The sequence below is a fragment of the Rattus rattus genome, chromosome 11 (genome assembly GCF_011064425.1).
Source record: "Rattus rattus isolate New Zealand chromosome 11, Rrattus_CSIRO_v1, whole genome shotgun sequence".
Taxonomy (NCBI): domain Eukaryota; kingdom Metazoa; phylum Chordata; class Mammalia; order Rodentia; family Muridae; genus Rattus; species Rattus rattus.
This window is the reverse complement of record NC_046164.1, coordinates 4,934,016-4,953,392: the sequence shown is the minus strand read 5'-3', so window position 1 is coordinate 4,953,392 and position 19,377 is coordinate 4,934,016. Positions and strand designations below refer to the sequence as shown.

Genomic DNA, 19,377 nt, shown 5'->3' with positions numbered 1-19,377 from the left:
AGGGANACAGAGGCATGGGTCTTGTGAGTTCAAGGTTAGCCTGGCCTATATGATGAGTCCTAGGACAACCAGAGCTATGCAGAGAGAACCTGTCTCAAAAAAAAAAAAAAAAAAAAGAAAGAAAGAAAAAAGGCAGTTATATTTTGGAGCCAGCCATGGCTTTAATACTCTTGAGAGGTAGATGTCTGTGTTCAAGGCCATCCTGGTCTACATAGCAAGTTCCAGTCCCATCCACAGTATAAACTCAAAAAAAAAAAAAAAAATGAAAAAAGAAAGAAAAAAAAGGAAGAGGAGAAGGAAAGAAAAAGCAACAGATTAGTGATATCTTTATGGGAGATCCTGAGTTCTAAATTTTCTGTTAATAATTTCTAGCTTTATTTTTGCTCTTGAGATAGGGTCTCACAATGCAGCCCTGCCTAGCTTTGAACTCAAGGAGATCTGCTTGCCTCTGTGCCTGGTCCCTTCTGCTTTTTATTGTTATTTTTTTTAATAATCATAAATAACAGATTCACAAGACAAACGTACCAATCAGCAACAGCTGCGGCAGAGACACATCATCCGGACTCCTGACAAGTCTGTTACTTCACTCACGAGGAGAGCCCAAGGGGCTTTACCTGTGGCTCATGCATGGGCCCAGATTCCATCCCCTGAGTCTTGATGCCATCCCTTCCTTCTGACCCTCCTGTCCTTTGCTCAGTTTGTCATTCCCCTTTAACGTTGGGTAGATGACAAGATCAAGAAGTAGTTTGGTTTAGTAGGAAGAACTGTAATGCCAGAGGGACAGGGATTTGAACTTTGGCTTAATCTGTATTTATTCAACCAACACGGCCATTGCTGATCTGTAACGGTTAAAACAGACACAGTTACTGTCTTTGTGGGAGTTAACCTTCTGGATCTGGAAACCACTGTGTCTTCAGAGTTCCCGGAAAGACACCTAGATCAAAAATGACCCGCCCGAGGAGCTGTGGGGGCTCGTTTAGAACTCAACCCTTCGGATGAGTAACCTCTTCAGCAACACAAGCATCAACAGAGAGAAGGACGGTCCTCTGAGGCCCTGTGAACCGGCTGTGTTGTTTCTCAAGAGCTCTGAGAGAGCAATGCAGGAACTCACATCTTAAGCAAGGACCTGTAGGGACGAAAGGTAGAGGAAGAGTGGACTTGACTGGGTTCCAGAGCAGGCTGTGCAGGGGCCCTGCAGAAACACGTGGCTTGGGGAATACACAGGAGATGCCGTAAGATCGCTGGGACTCAGATCTCATCCATAGTGTATTCGTTTGTCCTGACAGAAGACTTTAAGATCTTCAGTCCTCTCCTTCTGAAGGCCAAGATCATCTCAGGCTTTCCCGAGAGGTATATCCTCGGCCTTCTCAAGACCCTCACACCGGCAAGTATTTCTAGAGTGTCCATCTCCCTTAGAACGTGCACGAGAAATGAGAAAGAGTCACGAACAGCCCACTGGGGGATACACACAGGCTTTAACTCATAGAGTAGATGACATTGTTCACATTCAAAGACTATATTATTAATTTGCGACAAGGTCTCACTTTGCAGCCCATGATCCCCTGGAACTTGCTGTATAGGCCATGCTGTCAAGTAAAGGCGTGTGACACCGTACCTGGCTAAGATTATTTTTGTGTTGTGTAAGTGAGTGCAGCATGCGTGCAGAAGAGGGACCGAGGGCAGTGGGTCCCTTGGATGGTTGAGAGCCACCTGCTGTGGGCGTTGGGGAGATTGAGGTCCTCTGGACAAACAGCAAATGCTCTTAACCACTCGGCCATTCTCCAGCCCCTCATTCTCATTTCAAACAACTGGAAAAGACCTCGAGTTCCTTCAAAGGGCCAAGGCTCCGCTGGACTTGTCTACATGCGTCTCCATATTCAGTCACGCCTCCATCCTGGCTTTCTGACACTTCTTCGCTTGGAAAGGAGTTCTGTGAGGCTCGGGTGTCTGTCCCATTTGAAGAAACATCATTGCGAGAGATCTTCAGGTCTAAGACGGGACGATTGTGACATACAGGGACATCTTCAGGGATGTAGCAGGAAGTGCTCACGGCAGCCTCTGGGTTCTGTGGCATGCACAGGATGTGCCCGTGTGAGTGCCTGCGTGTCTGTCTGCCTCTAGCTTCATTGTCTTTTGCTTGTTCCATTGCTATTTCTCTCTCCGAGATCAGCTTTCTTTAGACTCCTGGCCTCTCTGCTATAAAACCTGTGGTTGCTTTGCCCATGTAGACCCCACTCCAAGCTCAGCAATGGCTCATAACTCAGCTCCCAGCGAACTCAGACCAGACCTCCTGGCAATCTTGGTCCAGGGATAAGCTCTCCTATTATTTCCTGTGTTAGTTTTTGCCTTGGTTTTCGGATGTAAAGATCCGGGGGATTATTAATCTGATCTATCTTACAGTGAACATGTTTTGGACTCATCAGTTTTGCGTGAATACAACACTAATTAGCATCGTTTCTAGTCTCTCCCGACTTCTGTACCGAGCTTTTTGTGCAGACTGCCCCCCTCAGCTGCCCCAACTCACCTACTTTCTCCTTTTCTGCCCATTCCTTTGTTTGTGTTTTGAGATAAGGTATCACTGTGGCCCAGCCTGGATGGGAATTCACTGTAGGCCCTAGGCTTGTGACGACAGTCTTCTTGCTTCAGCTTCCCAAGTGCTGGAATTGTGTGAGCCACTGTGTCTGGCCTCATCTTTTACGTGCTGTTTTCTGGGAGCTGAGGATCAAGCACGGGGCCTCCCACATCCCAGGCAAGTGCTATACTACTGAGCTTTGTCTATAACCCCTCGCCCTTTTCCTTGAGGAGGAAACTTGAAGAAGGGCGGTGAGTAACTGTGACAGGTGACAAAGCTTAAGGACCAAGTTTGCTAGGAGGTTTCTCCGTCTGGCCCATTCCCCACCCCCTTGCTTTCCCACTTCAGCCTCTAGTCATTGGCTGCTTCCGATGACCATCTTCACTTCACTTACTTACCCAGCTAAACTGTCATCTTCGTGGAATGGGAAAACTAACCAATAGGCTCAGAGCTCCACCCAGACAGAGAACTTCCCCAGTCGTCTCTACAGCGTCACAAAGCTCAGTGATCTTGCCAGAACCCATGGGGACAAGGAGAGACTGACTACCTGCCCTCTCAGTCTCTCAAGTCGGCTTATTCAGCAGCCTAAAGCTTAGCCCACACCAGCCCTTCCCAGCTGCCATTTATATAAGCCGCCTTAATGAGAAGTAGCAGGTCGTGCCTCACACTTGGCCCCAGCCCCGCATGTGCTGAGATGTTCAACACAGCGTTGCTTTACTTCCCCACTCAGACTGCCTCAGCCCTCCTAGCTTAAAGCTGAAGCCACAGGTCACCAGAGCTGATTTGTTTTTTCTCAAGTTCAAATCCAGGGTGAGGGGATGTGCAGTTCGTCGTGACTAATAGGTTGAAAGCCCATGGGACAGACGACAGTGAAAGAAAGAAAGTGAATGGAAAAGAAACCGTCACGTTTTCAAATAAAACTGGAACAACACACTTGAACTTTGTAGAAACGATTCCCGTAGTCTATGCTTGTATCCACCCGAGCGTGCCTGATCTTATATGATCCTGGAAGCTAAGCAGACGCTGGCTTAGTGAGTACTAGGATGGGAGACTGTCCCAATGGGGGGAAAAGCTGGACCATAATATTAAATCATTCCATTCTCCGCTTTGGTCATGTCTCGTCAATGACTGCTGTTTACCATATTGGCCTCTGGGAGGCACTGTCTCCCCTGTTAATGTGACCCAGAAGGCGAGCCTTTCATCCACCGTGCTGGGTTCTGGCTGCTAGACTTGAACCGGAGCAACCGTGAGTGATGTCACTGTTGGTCATCTGGTGTACAAGCCAGGTTCATCCTGGGCTCCCCCAGAAGTGTCCCTTGTTGACTGTCACTGGACTTCGTGAAGACTGACTCTTATTCCCGGCCTGTGAGGATCATTTGCCAGCCCTGTTGCTCAAGGCTGGAGTAAAATTTCTCAACCAAGTCCAGAGAGGGGGAAGGCCAGTGTTCTTTCTTGCTGTGATCAGCACCACGACTACTGAGGGAAGCCACCACGGCAGGAGAACTGGAGGCAGGAAATGAAGTACAAACCACGGGGCTGCCCCGTGCTGTGTGCTGGTCTTTCTCCCCTGGCTTGCTCAGCTCACACCTTCCTTACAGAACCCAAGCCCACCTGCCCAAGGGTGGTATTGTCTCTGCTGGTCTGGGCCCTTCTACAGGGATGAGCAGCCAATCAAATGCCTCACAGACAGGCTCATAGGCCAGTCTGAAGGAGGTAACTCTAAAACTGAGCTTCTCTTTTGCAGGTATGGATAAATTTGGGTGAAGTTGATAAAAACTGACTGTAACAGATAGCTAATTCCTCAAGACTCAGCCAAGGGACAAGGCAGGGGAAATGGTCCTGTCAACCTTCCCAAAGATCCCAGGGTCTTTAGTGTTTTGGTTTCTTCCTTTCAGGAAAACCGTGGCCGTCCTCACCCCTCAGTAACAGAGGCTTGGCTTGCTGGGTCTACATTTGAATTTACTGTGAAGTAAATTTGTATTTCACGCATACACTTGCTGGAAAGCAGCCAGTAGTCACAGTAAAATCCATTTAGCTAATTCGTTAAATTAGGATGTTTATGTTTTTATTTTCAAGATTAGCATTGAGCGTACGATCACAGATCTTCCTTCCTTCACTCAGTAGTACTCTGAACAGCTCCTGAGAAGTGCGAAAAATATAAACTTTTGATTTAACGCATGTTTGGCAGGATGGAGGCCTAATCATCGTTTTAAAAACTTGGTTCTTTAAACCTTAGGTTTACAGTGAATCCAAGCACTAGTGATTCTTTATAAAGAAAGTACGAAAGGCTTCTCAATCATCGGTTTCATAACAATCTTCTTTGCTCCAACCCTGTCAACATGTTGTTTCTTCTGGGGCCAGAGTCTATGTCAGCATGTGTATCTGTCTGTCTCTTATTACATTTTCCTCCATTAAACAGTTATACTTAGTTCCTTTCTTTTAAAAGAATTATTTATTTGAAGAGGGCATCGGATCCCACGGTTGTGAGCCACCACGTGGTTTCTGGGATTTGAACTCAGGACCTCTGGAAGAGCAGTCAGTGCTCTTAACCACTGAGCCATCTCTCCAGCCCCAGTTATACTTAGTTACTGGGTTTTGTTAAGTCTTTATTTGTGTGTGTGGCGCGTGTACATGTTAGTGTAGGTAGGCTTAGGGTATCTTTTACCTGTTGCTTTCTACTTATTTCTTGTTTTTTATTTTAGTTATTTAGCTTTCTGTGTATGGGTGTTTAGCCTGCACGTATGTCTGTGCACTGCATTTGTGCTTGGTGCCCTCAGAGGTCAAAAGAGGCCAATGGATCCTCTGAAACTGGGGTTACACGTGTTCGGGGGGCTACCATGTAGGTGCTAAGAATTGAACCCTGAACCATTTGGAAGCTCAGACATCTCTCTTCCTCCTGTTATTTGAGTTAAGTCTCTCACTGAATCAGGTGGATCATAGATACAGCTAGACTCGTCGGCCACTGGAACAGGTGTCAAGGCTAAAGTTTCTGTGGGTTCATAGGGATTTGAACCCACATCCTCACACTTGCCAGCCAAGAAGGAGCCTTTCTTACTGAGCCATCCGCCCCAGCCGGTCATTTACCTCTAATGGTTGAGGTCTTTAACTCCTCCCAGGCATGCACATTGGTCCTTGTCGATCTCATTTGGTCTTTGTGACCTAATGCGGACTTTCAGTGGAGGTCTAGACCCTGAACGTTGGTAATATATAATGTAACCCTCACAACCAATCTGCAGAGAACCACTATTCCAGCATCATCTGGCAGCAAGAGGCAAAACGGGTTGAAACTCGGTCCACCTCGAACCCACAATATATAAGAACATGTAATAATCTCTCAATGCCCGAGTGCATTAGGACAGCTAACGTTCAAGTGTAAGAGCTGACCAAGACTTACCTTCGAGTTTTTTTTTTTTTTTTAATTTATTTTCATTTTCAGAGAGAGTAATGAGCACAGGGCGAAGAAAGGCCTTTTAGACCTGTAAAAATAGCTTAGCGAGAACCCCACTACACCCAAGGCTGCACCTCATAACCAGAACCCGGGGGGGACACCACACCCTGAAGGGAAGCAGGCACAGATGCCCACTGGACTGTGTATAAGCAGAGACCGAGAGCTATGCTGTGCTCTGCACATCTGGAGAAATGTCACCTGCAGAGACGCCACCTTGATCCACCCTGAGGCCGGAGAGTCTCTCCCAGGATTCTGACCCTTGAATCAGAGACTTCGGCTGGTTATTGTCTGACCTCTAGCTAAGATACATGGCACAGGAAAGCAGCCTCGGGGAGGAAGGCTTGGGACAGAAGTTAGGAATTCAGGCTGTGAACCTTGTGTGATGGCCCTCAGCGTGATAAAAATACAACTTCCGTTTTTACTAACTTCGCGTATCTACCTTCTCGCTTGTGACAGTATAATCTGTCTAGACAGCAGGATCTTACACGGTCCTAAGGAAAGGTCAAACCAAGGTGGCTTCTTGCTATTCCAAGGGCCCACACTGGCCCCAGGGAGAAGGGTGAATTCCTGACTTCAGGACTTCCTCTACAAAGGCACAGGTTTCTGCCTTAAGACTGGGTAGCCCAGGGGTTGGGGATTTAGCTCAGTGGGAGAGCCCTTGCCTAGCAAGCGCAAGGCCCTGGGTTCGGGCCCCCGCCCCCAAAAAAAAAAAAAAAAAAAAAAAAAAAAAAAGACTGGGTAGCCCAGAGCTGGTCGCAGGAAGGAAGGAACCAGAACCCTGAGGGGGAGTCACTGTGGCAGAACTAACTCCCAGGAAGGCATGGGCTTCTCTGCCTTAAGACGGTAGTGGAAGCAGTTCCCTCAGTTACCTGAGAGACTGGATAGCCAAGAGAATAGTAAGCCAGATGTGCAGAGCCTTGCCTATACACTGTCCAGTGGGCATCTGGGGTTCTAGGTGCCTGGTCCTCAGTGAGTGGAGTGACTTGGTTCTGGTTTGGGTTCAGCCTTGGGGATAGTGGGAACCCTCGCTATTTTCACACTATGCTATAATTTGAAGGTCAGGTTCCAGGAGGAGACTCTCCAGCTGCAGGACAGACCAAGGTGACATCTGTCCAGATGTGCATAACAGAGCTCTTGGACCCCGCTTATACACTGCCCAGTGGGCATCATCCAGGCCTGTGCCTTGTTTTCTCCAGTGATGTCCCGGGTTCCCATTATCAGATGCAGCCCTGGGTGTAGCGGAGTTCCTCACTAAGCTATTTCTACACGTCTAAGAGGCTTTTTTTTTTTCTTTAACTGTGCTCATTACATTTTCAAATCTTTATCTATCTTGACTTTCATGGGACTGTTTTAACCTCCCACCCCCCACCCCTCTAACCTGGTAAAACGGTTGTTTACTAAAAGTCCCATTGAGGCATTCTAGGAGTTTGAGGGCCTGGAGTTGTAAAAACCCGAACCCCAGCCAATAGGGAAAATTCGAAGTCACCTCCTCTGAGTTAGAAGGAAAACCAAACAGGCTTCCGGGCCCTGTGTTTGCTTTTCCCAGCACACACGCTCGAGACAGAGTGAAGTTTGCTTTATCCGGACATTGAAGGTGTGGTGATCTCTTTGTCATCTCAAACTTACTTTGAACTGAGGCAGGAGGATCTCTGCGTTCAGCAAAAGCTAGCTTTGAGCTAGGAAACAGAACAAAGAGGACGGGAAACTCTGGAGCCTCAGGGGTGTTAGAATTTCGGGAAGCCCGCTTGAGCCTCCAGTGTGCTGGGATACCCGGCGGAGGGACTTGCCTTCCGTTTCTGCTCCCTAACCTCCAGCCTCCTCAGCACCCCACCGTCTCCTGGGCTCCATTTCCGCTGCTACTCCTGGAGTGAGCTCTTCCCTCTAGGAGGGACTGCTCTGACCTGCATAGCTCTTTATTTGTGTTTTTAAAATAAGGTTTGCCGGCACTTTGTTCTGGGGGGGAGAGCCAACCTGCAAACAATACACAGGAAACTGCAGGGAGGTACGAGGGCGACTTCTTTTGCTCCGGCTGTAATTCCTGGCTCCTATTGAAATGGTAAAAGCGTGAATTGCTAATTGGCCTCGCTACACAGGAAACTGCGGTCCTGTACTTTCCCTAACCTGAAGGTACAGCACAGGCTTTTTGTGGGTGTTCTTTCTCCTGAAGTGAGAAATCGCCCTCCGGGAGGAACTTGGTAATGAGGGGAAAGTCAGGCAATTAAATTAATCTGGGACTCTGACGGGGCCGGAAACTATCCCTTCAGGGTATTTTCTCCTTAAACTTGAAGGAGAGGTTAGCTCCTAGGGCAGGCCAGGAGGTCAGATGACAAATAAAGCTTTCAAAGAAGTTGTTTAGAGGATTACTTGCTCTGTCAAGGTGAAACAATTATCTGGGGAAGGGCTTACCTGAGGTGTGTGGAAGCCTTGTCTCACAAAGAATAAGACGTAGGTTGAAATTGTCTTTTAATTAAGCTCAATAAGAAATTGAAATGACCTTCAGTGGAGAAGTGAATAGAGACAATACCAGGTGGGGGATGTGGGGGTGGCAGTGGGAGTCGGAGTGGGAAGGAACACAAAGAGAAACTCTCCTGGTTGGTGGTTTACTGCTGGGGCTGAGCCCCTCCAGCCCCGGGTTTCGAGCTTCCAAATGTTCCCTGGCCCCGCCCTTCCTTACTCCACCCACTTCTTCCCACCTCAACTTGATTGATCGGGCTTTTCTTGTTGATTTAAAAATTTCCCCTTCCTTCCTTCCTTCCTTCCTTCCTTCCTTCCTTCCTTCCTTCCTTCCTTCCTTCTTTCCTTCCTTCCTTCCTCGATCTGTGTGTGCCCCTCGGCTTGATATACCAACTGGAGATTACTCTTGGCAATCCTCCTGCCTCTACACCCAGGGTACTGGAATTACCGACGTTTGCCAGCACAGCCAGCTTGTGTTACCTGTTTTAAGCCTGGTTTGCCCGATGTTTTCAGTCCCTGGATGTTCTGACTGCAGGTCGTCTCGGTTCTCTGCACCCAGACCACCTTCCATCCCAGAGTTGGTCCTTAGTGGCCTCCGACCCCCTGGCCATCACTTTCAACGCCTACTCACCGGTCTCTGTGTAGTTGCAGTCCTACCTCGTTTAGCTCTTGGCCCTTTGTGCCACGCTCCCTGAAGGGAAGGATTTGGGGAGAAAGCCGCAGTGGCAGCCGTGTAGTTGGCAAGGGTAGGTGGTAGGGAGACTCAGAGATGGTGTCTTGTTGTCTCCGTGTGCTTCCAGGTCCCCTGACTGGTTAGTAACTGTCTGGAGCCCAGTGACCAAGCAAACCTTCAAAACACTCCTATTGGTGCATTTGTTTAAACCCGTCAGCTCTTTATTTCTCCATCCAAAGCTACAGGGAAGCCAGAATAGTCTGAGGGTGCCCTCATCTTCCTTCTTGAGGGTCCCTTAGTTTGGCCAGGAAAGGCAGGGCGGTTTAAGGAATGGCCTTTACCTAAGTGAACTTAAAGTGTTGTCTTTTTCCCTTCTGTGGATTCTGTTCCGATGGTTGCAGTAGCCAAAGATCCTTCTACTCTGAACAGGGAAGGAATCATGCCGGATCGGGTCCCTGCACGCCGTGTAGACTGGCTGCCCTGCTCTCTTTGTGTGCTTAAATTTTCTTTCGTTCTAGTAATAGCCTGAGTTCACTTCGAAGGAGTATTTGGAAGTTTCTTCTAGGTCCCTTGGCATACCTTTGCTGTCCGAGGCAGTCCTGTTTACAGATTGCAGGTATGGGGTGGGCGGGGACATTTGGACCAGTCATGTTGCTCCCACCATAGTACCCAGGGCTCACTCTCAGAGGAAGAGTCCAAATTCAGTGCGTGCAAAGATGTCCTGGTAGTGTCCGTTTGTTGAGAAAGTAAGTCCTATCTTAGGTCTTTCCCGTTAGGTTCTACGAATGGGAATTCTGAGTAGGACAAAAGGCAGATTAGCAAGAGGAAAGACGTGATGTAATCACACATTTATTAACATATTGATAGGAACTCAAGGCGTCCTCACAGGAGAAAAAGGAAGAGGAGTAGTTATAGGAAAATAAATGACTTAAATGGCTCGGGTAAAGGGACTCAGGACAGCTTTCTGAGAGTGTGCTGGGATGTGCCGTGGAGACTCGTCTCTGGCCGAGTCAGCCTTCCCTGTCTTATAATGATTGAGTTAGTTTGGGGAGGTTCTACTTTTAGAATGATTTCAGGAACTGAAATGCCTCTTGCTGGAAATAATTTCAATGCTGCCATGTCATATTCCGGACCTCTTGAAGGTCTGCCTTTGTGTACATGATTCTACTGGAGAGAAGGAGGCAGAACACAACTCTGCTCCGAAATTATACATCTAAAAATATTTACTATTAGTCTCTCTCTCTCTCTCTCTCTCTCTCTCTCTCTCTCTCTCTCTCCTCCCCCCCCATCCCCGTATGTGTGTGTTCCACATATGTGATTGTGGGAGGTGCTTGTGGAGGCCAGAAGAGGTCAAGAGCGGAATGGTTGCTGAACCAAATTCAGCAACTCCGCAAGAACAGGACATCCTCAGTCACTGCTGAGCTGTCTCTCAAGCCCCGGTATGCGGTTATCAGTGTTTGTATTTGAGCCAAGGAGCCATCAATCAAGTTACTAAAGTACATTTAAAAAACAAACAAACAAACAAACGAACCCTTAAAACCAAACTTTTAAAAGAGCGATTATGGTATTAGCTACTAGGTCGAGACGACACTGGAATTTCAAGTATAAAATAATGCTTACCCAGCAAGTTTCTTCCTCACCAAATTAAAGAGGCGAGAAATGTATAAGAATATCTACTTTTTGACACTGCGAGGGGCTGAACAAGGGTGTCATAAGCTCTCCGCAAGCTTTCCTCCACCCAGCAGCAAGAAAAAGATTGTAAATCAGGGGCTGGAGAGATGGCTCAGTGGTTAAGAGCACCGAGTGCTCTTCCAGTAGGCCCTGAGTTCAAATCCCAGCAACCACGTGGTGGCTCACAACCATTTGTGATGGGATCCGATGCCCCCTTCTGGTGTGTCTGAAGACAGCTGCAGTGTACTCACATACATGAAATAAATAAATCTTTAAAATAAAAAAGAAAAAAGATTGTAAGCCAGATTAATATTGTTGGTGTGCTTCTGTTTACGAAGCCACTTCTCTGTGTTGTGTGTCTGTGTTCATTTTACAGGAAGGAGCCTGTTCACTGGTGGTGATGTGGATCGAACCTCTCACAAACTATGCAGATAGATGCCTTTCTGCTGAGCCACATTCTCACCCTCACCGCCCCCTTTTATACCAAAAGACACAGTCTTTTCCCTTTTCCTTCAATAAGTATTTGCTGCGTCAGGCTCTGTTCTGTTTGGAAGCTTTGGTTTGTGTGATGTGGGGAAGAGCAAAAGGAAACAGCAGCTGGGAGGCTTTCCGCATGGAGGCAGGTCAGGTTCAAGGTCCTTGCCAGAGCTGAGGCTCCATTTACAGACCTCTCAGCTGAGGCCACCCCTTGCAGTTGCTTACAGGTTACTCCCCTGCGCGTCTCCTGCCCTGCTTCCCTCACACATCGTCTGCTTAATTCTCCACCTGGTCCTGGCTCGCAAGGCCGAGGAGTGACACAATTTAATTCTTACACGTCAGCCAAGAACAAGTATTGCTTCTGCTTTGTGCAAAAGAATATATATATTTCTTAAGATATATATATATTTACATATATTTCTTAAGTTATATATATATAACTTTTTATGATGAAAAATTAACTTTCTGTTTCTTACGTGGAATTAAATATGTCCTCGGCTACTGCAGCTTTTGTTTATGTTGACCGGTCGGATATTTAATAGATAATTTCAAGATATCTCCTGTGTTTGCTGTGGTTACAACTGGGGTTCCTGGGAGCTCGTATGAAAACCTGGAAGGGGGCGAGAGTGCTGACAGCCAGCGGTCGTGCTCTGTGGCATAATTCTGTAATTGTGGTAAATAGAATTTTGCCCCAGTGCTCCACATTTTCATACCAGGCACGGATTTCTTCCATGAAAATAAGAAACGTGTCAATGTGCTATAGACTATGGTAATACAGGTGCTCAGCCAAGGGAAAGATCCACAGAACCCTGTCTAAGAAACAACGGTAAGGAGAAAACATACGCCAGTGTGAGCTGTGAACCAGCCGGGGAAAACCCAAAATGTACTAGTTTCAAAATCAGTATGCCACACACATAAACTAGTAAGACTCAGATCTTGTGATCATTTTATAAGGAGTGTATGCATGTCTTAATGTTAAGAAAGGCAGGCTGGGCAGTCTAGTTTACAACGATAGGTAGGGTACCTGAAGTTTGAAGGGCGGGCAGAAGCAGGGAATAGAACCGGCAGGGGGTTAGAGGACAGTGCTCACTAATGTTTGGTTTTGAGCTGCCCAGACGTCTCTACATCCCGCTTCCTCCTCTACATAACAGAAACGACTGCCACTGCACTGGGGTTGTTAAGTTACAGCCAACTGGAAGTGGGCGCTGACCCGGCTGAAGGGGAGTTAGAGACAGAACCCTGGACTTGTCCACAGCCTTTGTGAGCATTAGTCCAAGGAGGAGGAGATGTGGTGGGGAACATCTTGTTTTTAGGCTGGGTTCTAGTAAAGTACCATTTGTATGCTGCTGGGTAAGCCAGGGAGGAGGGGAATAGCAGTGTTTGAAGAAGAGCTGTAGGAGCAAAGTGGAGAAGCTGAGAGGGTGGGATTTGCTGTGGGAGCAAAGTGGAGAAGCTGAGAGGGTGGGATTTGCTGTGGGAGCAAAGTGGAGAAGCTGAGAGGGTGGGATTTGCTGTGGGAGCAAAGTGGAGAAGTGGAGGGTGGGATTTGCTGTGGGAGCAATGTGGAGAAGCTGAGAGGGTGGGATTTGCTGTGAGAGCAAAGTGGAGAAGCTGAGAGGGTGGGATTTGCTGAGAAGTACCAGGTGGGACCAAGGGGTGGGCACAGAAGTGCTGGTAGCAGAGACTGGGAGGATTTGAGAGTTACCTTGGGGGGCTGGGGATTTAGCTCAGTGGTAGAGCGCTTACCTAGGAAGCGCAAAGCCCTGAGTTCGGTCCCCAGCTCGAAAAAAAAAAAAAAAAAAAAAAAAAAAAAAAAAAAAAAAGAAATGGAAGGAGAGTTACCTTGGTTTCTTTTGGTCCTGGTGTGTGGGCATGTGATCAAGTCCTTTCTTTGAACAGAGAAAGTGACCATTGAAGTGACTGGAGAAGGCTCAGAAGCTATGAAACTAGCTAGCTGTAGAGAGAACAGGGGGGCAAGCCGATAGGAAATCTATTGCAGGGTTGTGATGTTCAGGGATCCTGGACTAGCTAAGTGCCAAGTGAGGTCAGGCAGAATGTAGTCTACTGGCCTTCAGGCATAATCACTGGGCTAAAGTCAAAGGGTCAGCAGGGTGGCTTCCTTCTGAAAGCTGTAGGGGACTGTATCTTTGTCTTCGCCAGTTTTCGGGAGGCCACCTGCATTCCTCGGCTTGTATCCTCCATCTTCAGGGCCAGCAGCGAAGTGTCCTTATGTTCCTCCACCATTACACAGGCATCGCTAACCACTGACACACTTGCCACCCTCTGATAGGACTCTAATTCCATGTCTGCAAACCCCCATCTCCTTTGTTAAAGTAATATACTTCTAGGTGTGCAGCTTAAGGGTGTGTGTGTGTGTGTGTGTGTGTGTGTGTGTGTGTGTGTGTTCCTGTCTTCCACAGTTAGTGAAGTTTTTATATAATTGACTTTCAAAACTTTTTTTTCTTGGGAGGCAGAGGCAGGGGGATTTCTGTGAGTTTGAGGTCTACAAAGTGAGTTCCAGGACAGCCAGGACTGTTAAGCAGAGAAAGGCTGTCTGAAAAACCACAAACCACCAACCAACCAAAAAACAAATGAAAATTCTTCTTCTTTTTTTTTTTTTTTTGATTTTTTTTTCGGAGCTGGGGACCGAACCCAGGGCCTTGCACTTCCTAGGCAAGCGCTCTACCACTGAGCTAAATCCCCAACCCCGAAAATTCTTTTTATGAATGAGATTTGTAGCAGCTGTACAGTGGAGTGCCTGTCTTCTCTCAGTCCCTTGTGGGTTGTGTTGTTGTTTACAAAATGCTGAGCTAAGTACGTTAAAATTGAAAGTTTCATATTGTTGAAAATGTCGGGCGTACCTGCTGTGCCTAGAGCTTTCAGGACCAGAAGCCGTGGTCTCTGTGAGTTCCAGACTAGCTTGGTCTATACTGTGAATTTACCGGCCGGCCAGGGCCGGATAATGAGACCCGTCCCAACAAAAGAAGTCAGATAACCTAGTAAGAGTGCTCTCAATCTGTTATTTAGCTCCAATTACAGGCCCAAGGCCAGGCTCCTTTGTTTGCTATCTTCACTCAAACGCCTACATTTATTATTTCAAAGGAAATTTTAGAGATGTAATTTCAGCTACAATTTTGTTTGCTTGCTTATTGTTGAGGCAGAGTTTCAAGTACTCCAGGCTGGCTTTGAACTTTGCGTCTAGACCAGGGTGTCCTCGAAACTTCTGATCCTTTTGCCCCTACCTCCCAAATGTTGACACATTTGCCAGCAAACCTTGCTCAATTGCCAATATTTTACCAAAATACATCCATTCCACGGCTTGTGCTTTCTCAGACAGCCTTCTCTGAATGGTTGTCTATATTTTTGTGAGACACACACACACACACACACACACACACACACACACACACACACACACGTCTTCATTTATCCTGTGATAGCAGATAAAAATTAATTCTGAATGTCTTTTTCTTCCTGCTATACTTGTGATTGAACCCAGGCTCTGGAGCAGGTGTTCCCCACCAAGCCACACTCCCAGCCGGAGGAGGGGGGGAGGAGGAGGAGGAGGAGGAGGGGAGGGGAGGAGGAGGAGGGGGGAGGAGGGGAGGAGGAGGAGGGGGGGAGGAGGAGGAGGGGAGGAGGGGAGGAGGGAAAGCTGCTTCCCTTCAGTTTGTCTTTACCAGGAGCTGCCAATTTCTAACTGCTTAAGCGAGTCTGCCTGGGCACCTGCCGTGTGGAAAATGCTGAGTTTATCTTCACGCCGCCTGGTGTGTACGTGAACTGGGAGCTGTGCGGAAGGCTTCCATTTATAAAATTAGCAGGCTGCCCGATGGTGTCCTTAGTCCTCCTTCCATGACAACACTGACTGACGACAGGGAACAACTGCTCGTAGGCTGGTGAATGAATTGGTTTCTGCCAGGGCCTCTGGATGCTGGTTGCTAAACACAAGGGTGCAAAACAGGGAAGGACATAACCTCCCTCCTCTCACGTAGCCTGCTCTTTGACGGTCCTGTTGCGGTTCCCAGACAGTGGGCACCGAGAGCCTTTGCCGTCCACGGTCTATGCTGTTGTGGGTTGTAGGCAGGCGCAGATGTGAGTGAGCTGCTGGCTTCTACTTGGAAGAGGAAGTTATATGACAGGATCAGTTTTTCCCCAGGACTAATTAAGAGTCAGTGGCATAGAGACAGTCGTGGCAGTACCTGTCGGGAACCCCAGCTCTGGGGAACTAGGCAAGGTGGAGGATCAGGAGAGAACATGGCTCAATAGGTAAAAATCTTTACAGATGTGAGTTTGGATCGTCAGTACCTGAGCAAAAGCCAAGCATGCTGGGATGGCCCTCTAATTTTAGCACCTGGGGTGGGAGTCTGGGATCAGAGGTAGCCAGATCCTGAGGGCTCACCAGCCAACCAGGCTGGCCTAAACGACAAGCTCCCCTACACATACGTGTTCACATATGCACACACACACACACACACACACACACACACACACACACACACACAGAGAGAGAGAGAGAGAGAGAGAGAGAGAGAGAGAGAGAGAGAATAGGTGATTTGAGTTTCAGACATCAAAGGTGGCCACGGAGGAACAGTTCAGTGTGTGCTTGCCGTAGTCCTAGCAACTCTACAGCCAAAACAAACACGGCTCAAACCTTACTCACTACCATAAATATCAACAGATTTCTCGGGCGCTCTGACTTCCTCGCCACATACTGTCTTAACTCCTGGCTGTCTGGTTCCCACCTCTTTTGTAAAAAAAAAAAAAAAAAAAATCATGGAAGGCTGCAGCCAGATCTTAGGAATTCTCTTAGTAGTTTGGGTCCCCTGTGTCCTGTCTTCAGTACTCGGCCTCTTCCTCTCTTTGGTCCAAATGCTCGCTCCTTCTGTAATTCCAAGACTGCTTCGAAGTGTGTTTCGCTTGTTTTTTTTTGTTTGTTTGTTTGTTTGTTTTTGTTTTTTTTCCTTTTCTTTTTTTCGGAGCTGGGGACCGAACCCAGGACCTTGCGCTTGCTAGGCAAGTGCTGTTTTGCTTGTTTAGTAGCCATAAAGGCAGTAAATAGAGGAAGCCGAACTCAAAATGGGTTGGCAGGTGGTCTGGATACCTGGGAGGTCACCTAAAGCAGGGTCATTTTCTGTTGACATGTTCAGAGGGCAGGACGTCTGAGCACAGGGTGTTCCCTAACTCAGGCCAAGGAGCCTGGTGAGCGTTAGGTACAAAGCTGCAGGCGGACGCAATGAAACTCAGCACAAAAGCCTTGCCTTATAAATAGTGATTCAGACGCACACGCTGCCGTTACCTGGGTAACTATGACAACAGCTTCCGGGATACAGAAGCCAGAGGATCAGGAGTTCAAGGCCATCCTCACTGTCGGGTGAACTCAAGGCCAGATTGGGAGAATTCTCCCATTCTCCCGTTCCCCCCAAATATCTGGGTTTTGAAGGTAAAGAAAAAAGAGAAAGCAGTAGGGTTTTGTTTTTGTTTGTTTGTTTATTTATTCACGTCAGACGGGTAATATGCCCATGTCGTAACAAGGTTTAGTGGACGGGACATATCACGCACACGGCATGAACACCCAATCATCACGCTTTATGAACCGAAAGGATTGTTTGTTTATTTTTAATTTTATTTATTTTATTTATTTATTTATTTATTTATTTATTATGAGTATACTGTAGCTGTCTTCAGACACACCAGAAGAGGGCATCAGATCTCATTACAGATGGTTGTGAGCCACCATGTGGTTGCTGGGATTTGAACTCAGGATCTCTGGAAGAGTAGTCGGGTGCTCTTAACCGCTGAGCCATCTCTCCAGCCCCTGTTTGTTTATTTTTAAAGACAGGTCTTACAATGTAGCCTAGGCTGCCCTGGAACTCACAAGGTAGCCCACGTGGGCCTCACATTCTCAGCCACTCCCCTTCCCATTAGGTAGACAGATCCATCTCCCCAGTGACTGTCCACATACTAGGATTCAAGTCGGGGCAAAACCACCCATCCCATCTTAAGGGAATAAAAGAGTTTATTCTGGTACCGTTTTGATTGACCATGCCCTGGGAACACAGATCGAGGTTATCCCTAAATCCCGTGTTCCAACACAAGAGCAGTTTCATAGTTTTCACAGAACAAAGAAATCCACTGATCAAGGACAGTTAAAGCACAGCGTCGGCTGCGTTAGAGGTCGTCATAGCGAGGCAGGGAGAGAGGCTTTCTGCAGGCCTAAGATGCGGTCTGATGACATTCTTGGTTTGGGGGTTGGTGGATTCCAGCGGCTCTGCTACATCAATAGACTGCAAAGGTTTTTCTCTGTTAGTCACAGGATGTTAGTTCCAATACAGAGGTAGGTGGGCAAGGAATGGGTGTTCCTAGGAGCTGAAGGTAGCAGGATAAGGTAGTTAGCCTCTGGACATGTAACATTCCAATCCTCCGTAGCACGGAACTTCTAATCAGTCAGTGGGTCCCTGCAGACGCAGCTTCTTCGAAAGGACGTCCTTTCACAAGTACGTGTATAATCCATACCCACTGAGTAAAATCCGTAGAGGGCAACTCAGGTATCATTGGTTGGGGAGGTGATTTCGTTGTGCTCCCTAGGTCTGGAACCCTTGGACCCCACCCCCATCCCCAGTGTGATTCCCGCTGAGCAGGGCTCGCAGAGACCAGAGAGTAGCAGGGGAAGTTGGGAAGCCCTCGGGACTCAGGACATTTCACTGTACCAGGTTGTCGGAAGTGACAAGGAACATTAGTGCTCATTCAGGGACAAGGACAAGGAGGGCCAGATGATACTGTAGTCAAACCTCCAGTGTTGTTTTTGGCTTTTGTTTAGCTTTTCTTTCTTTTTTTCTTTTCTTTTCTTTCTTTTTTTTTTTTCTGGTTCTTTTTTTCGGAGCTGGGACCGAACCCAGGGCCTTGCGCTTCCTAGGCAAGCGCTCTACCACTGAGCTAAATCCCCAACCCCTTTTCTTTTCTTTTTTAAGAGTTGAAATTTTATTTAGAAAAAAGCAATCCCCGCCCAGCCCAGGCATTTCCAGGGCCCGGCTCTTCCCAATCACCATCCCTCTTCTACTCCAGCTTCCAGCACACGATTATGATGCTGCTACTCTGGTGAGGGGCTCCTCCAGGTACTGCACCAAGGGCTTGGCTTGGAGCATCCCGAAGCCTACAGTCTCCTTGGGATACACATACATAGCAGAAAGTTGGCCACCCTGGTAATGGCTACCCAGTCCTCCGTGCAGTCCATGAGGATAAATTTGAGACTGTCTTCATTAAATGCTTGGTTCCTGTTCCTATCGTACGTGGCCCAGATGTTACTGGCGATGGCCGCGGTGGCCCTGCCTCTGTGTCCCCATAACCGGAGTAGGCGAGCAGCGACGCCTCATTACTCAGCAGCAGGGTGCTTTGGACTCCTCCACTGCTGGCTTGGCTTAGCACCCAGCGTCAAAGCCCTAGGAAGCAGCTTGCCTGCGTCTCTAACTCTGACCTGTACCCACATGACCCTACAGTCGTACCCTCTTGCTCTCCCTCAGCCGCTTCTGGTGGCCAGGGAGCCCAGCCAGGAGGCCTTGTTTAGCTTTTCTTAAAGTATGAAGTTCAGGGGTTGGGGATTTAGCTCAGTGGTAGAGCGCTTGCCTAGCAACCGCAAGGCCCTGGGTTCGGTCCCCAGCTCCGAAAAAAAGAAAAAAAAAAAGTATGAAGTTCAGGGGCTCTTAGAACTTGTTGTTGTTGTTGTTGTTGTTGTTGTTGTTGTTGTTACTTCAGGCCAGACCTGGCGGTGCAGAACTTTAATCCTAGTACGGAGGGAGGCAGAGATAGGTGGATCTCCCAGTTTAAGGACAGACCAGTCTATGTACAAAGCAATTTCAGAACAGCTGAGAACCCGTTTTTAAAAAATGATGATGGTGATGATGGTGGTGGTGGTGGTGATGCTGATGTTGATGATGCTGCTGATGATGGTGGTGATGCTGCTGCTGCTGATGGGGTTGGTGGTGGTGGTGATGCTGATGTTGATGATGAAGATGATGGTGTTGGTGTTGGTGGTGGTGGTGATGCTGATGTTGATGATGAGGATGATGGTGTTGGTGGTGGTGTTTG

At 47.8% G+C, this 19,377-nt stretch overlaps 1 long non-coding RNA gene, 1 other non-coding gene and 1 pseudogene across 2 annotated transcripts in view; 1 reads left to right on the top strand and 2 right to left on the bottom strand.

Moving 5' to 3' along the window:
* Nucleotides 1-11,853, top strand: part of LOC116912426 — a 28,392-nt gene extending 16,539 nt beyond the window's left edge. Inside the window, exon 2 of the long non-coding RNA XR_004389460.1 lies at nt 11,195-11,853. This is a non-coding gene — a long non-coding RNA (uncharacterized LOC116912426). The remainder of the gene's footprint in view (nt 1-11,194) is intronic.
* A 4,940-nt stretch (nt 11,854-16,793) lies between these two features.
* Nucleotides 16,794-16,898, bottom strand: LOC116913014. The gene has a single exon (XR_004389567.1). It is a non-coding gene; the product is annotated as a small nucleolar RNA U13 (small nucleolar RNA).
* Nucleotides 16,899-18,371: 1,473 nt separating this feature from the next.
* Nucleotides 18,372-18,778, bottom strand: LOC116912647 (annotated as a pseudogene).
* Nucleotides 18,779-19,377: the final 599 nt, after the last annotated feature.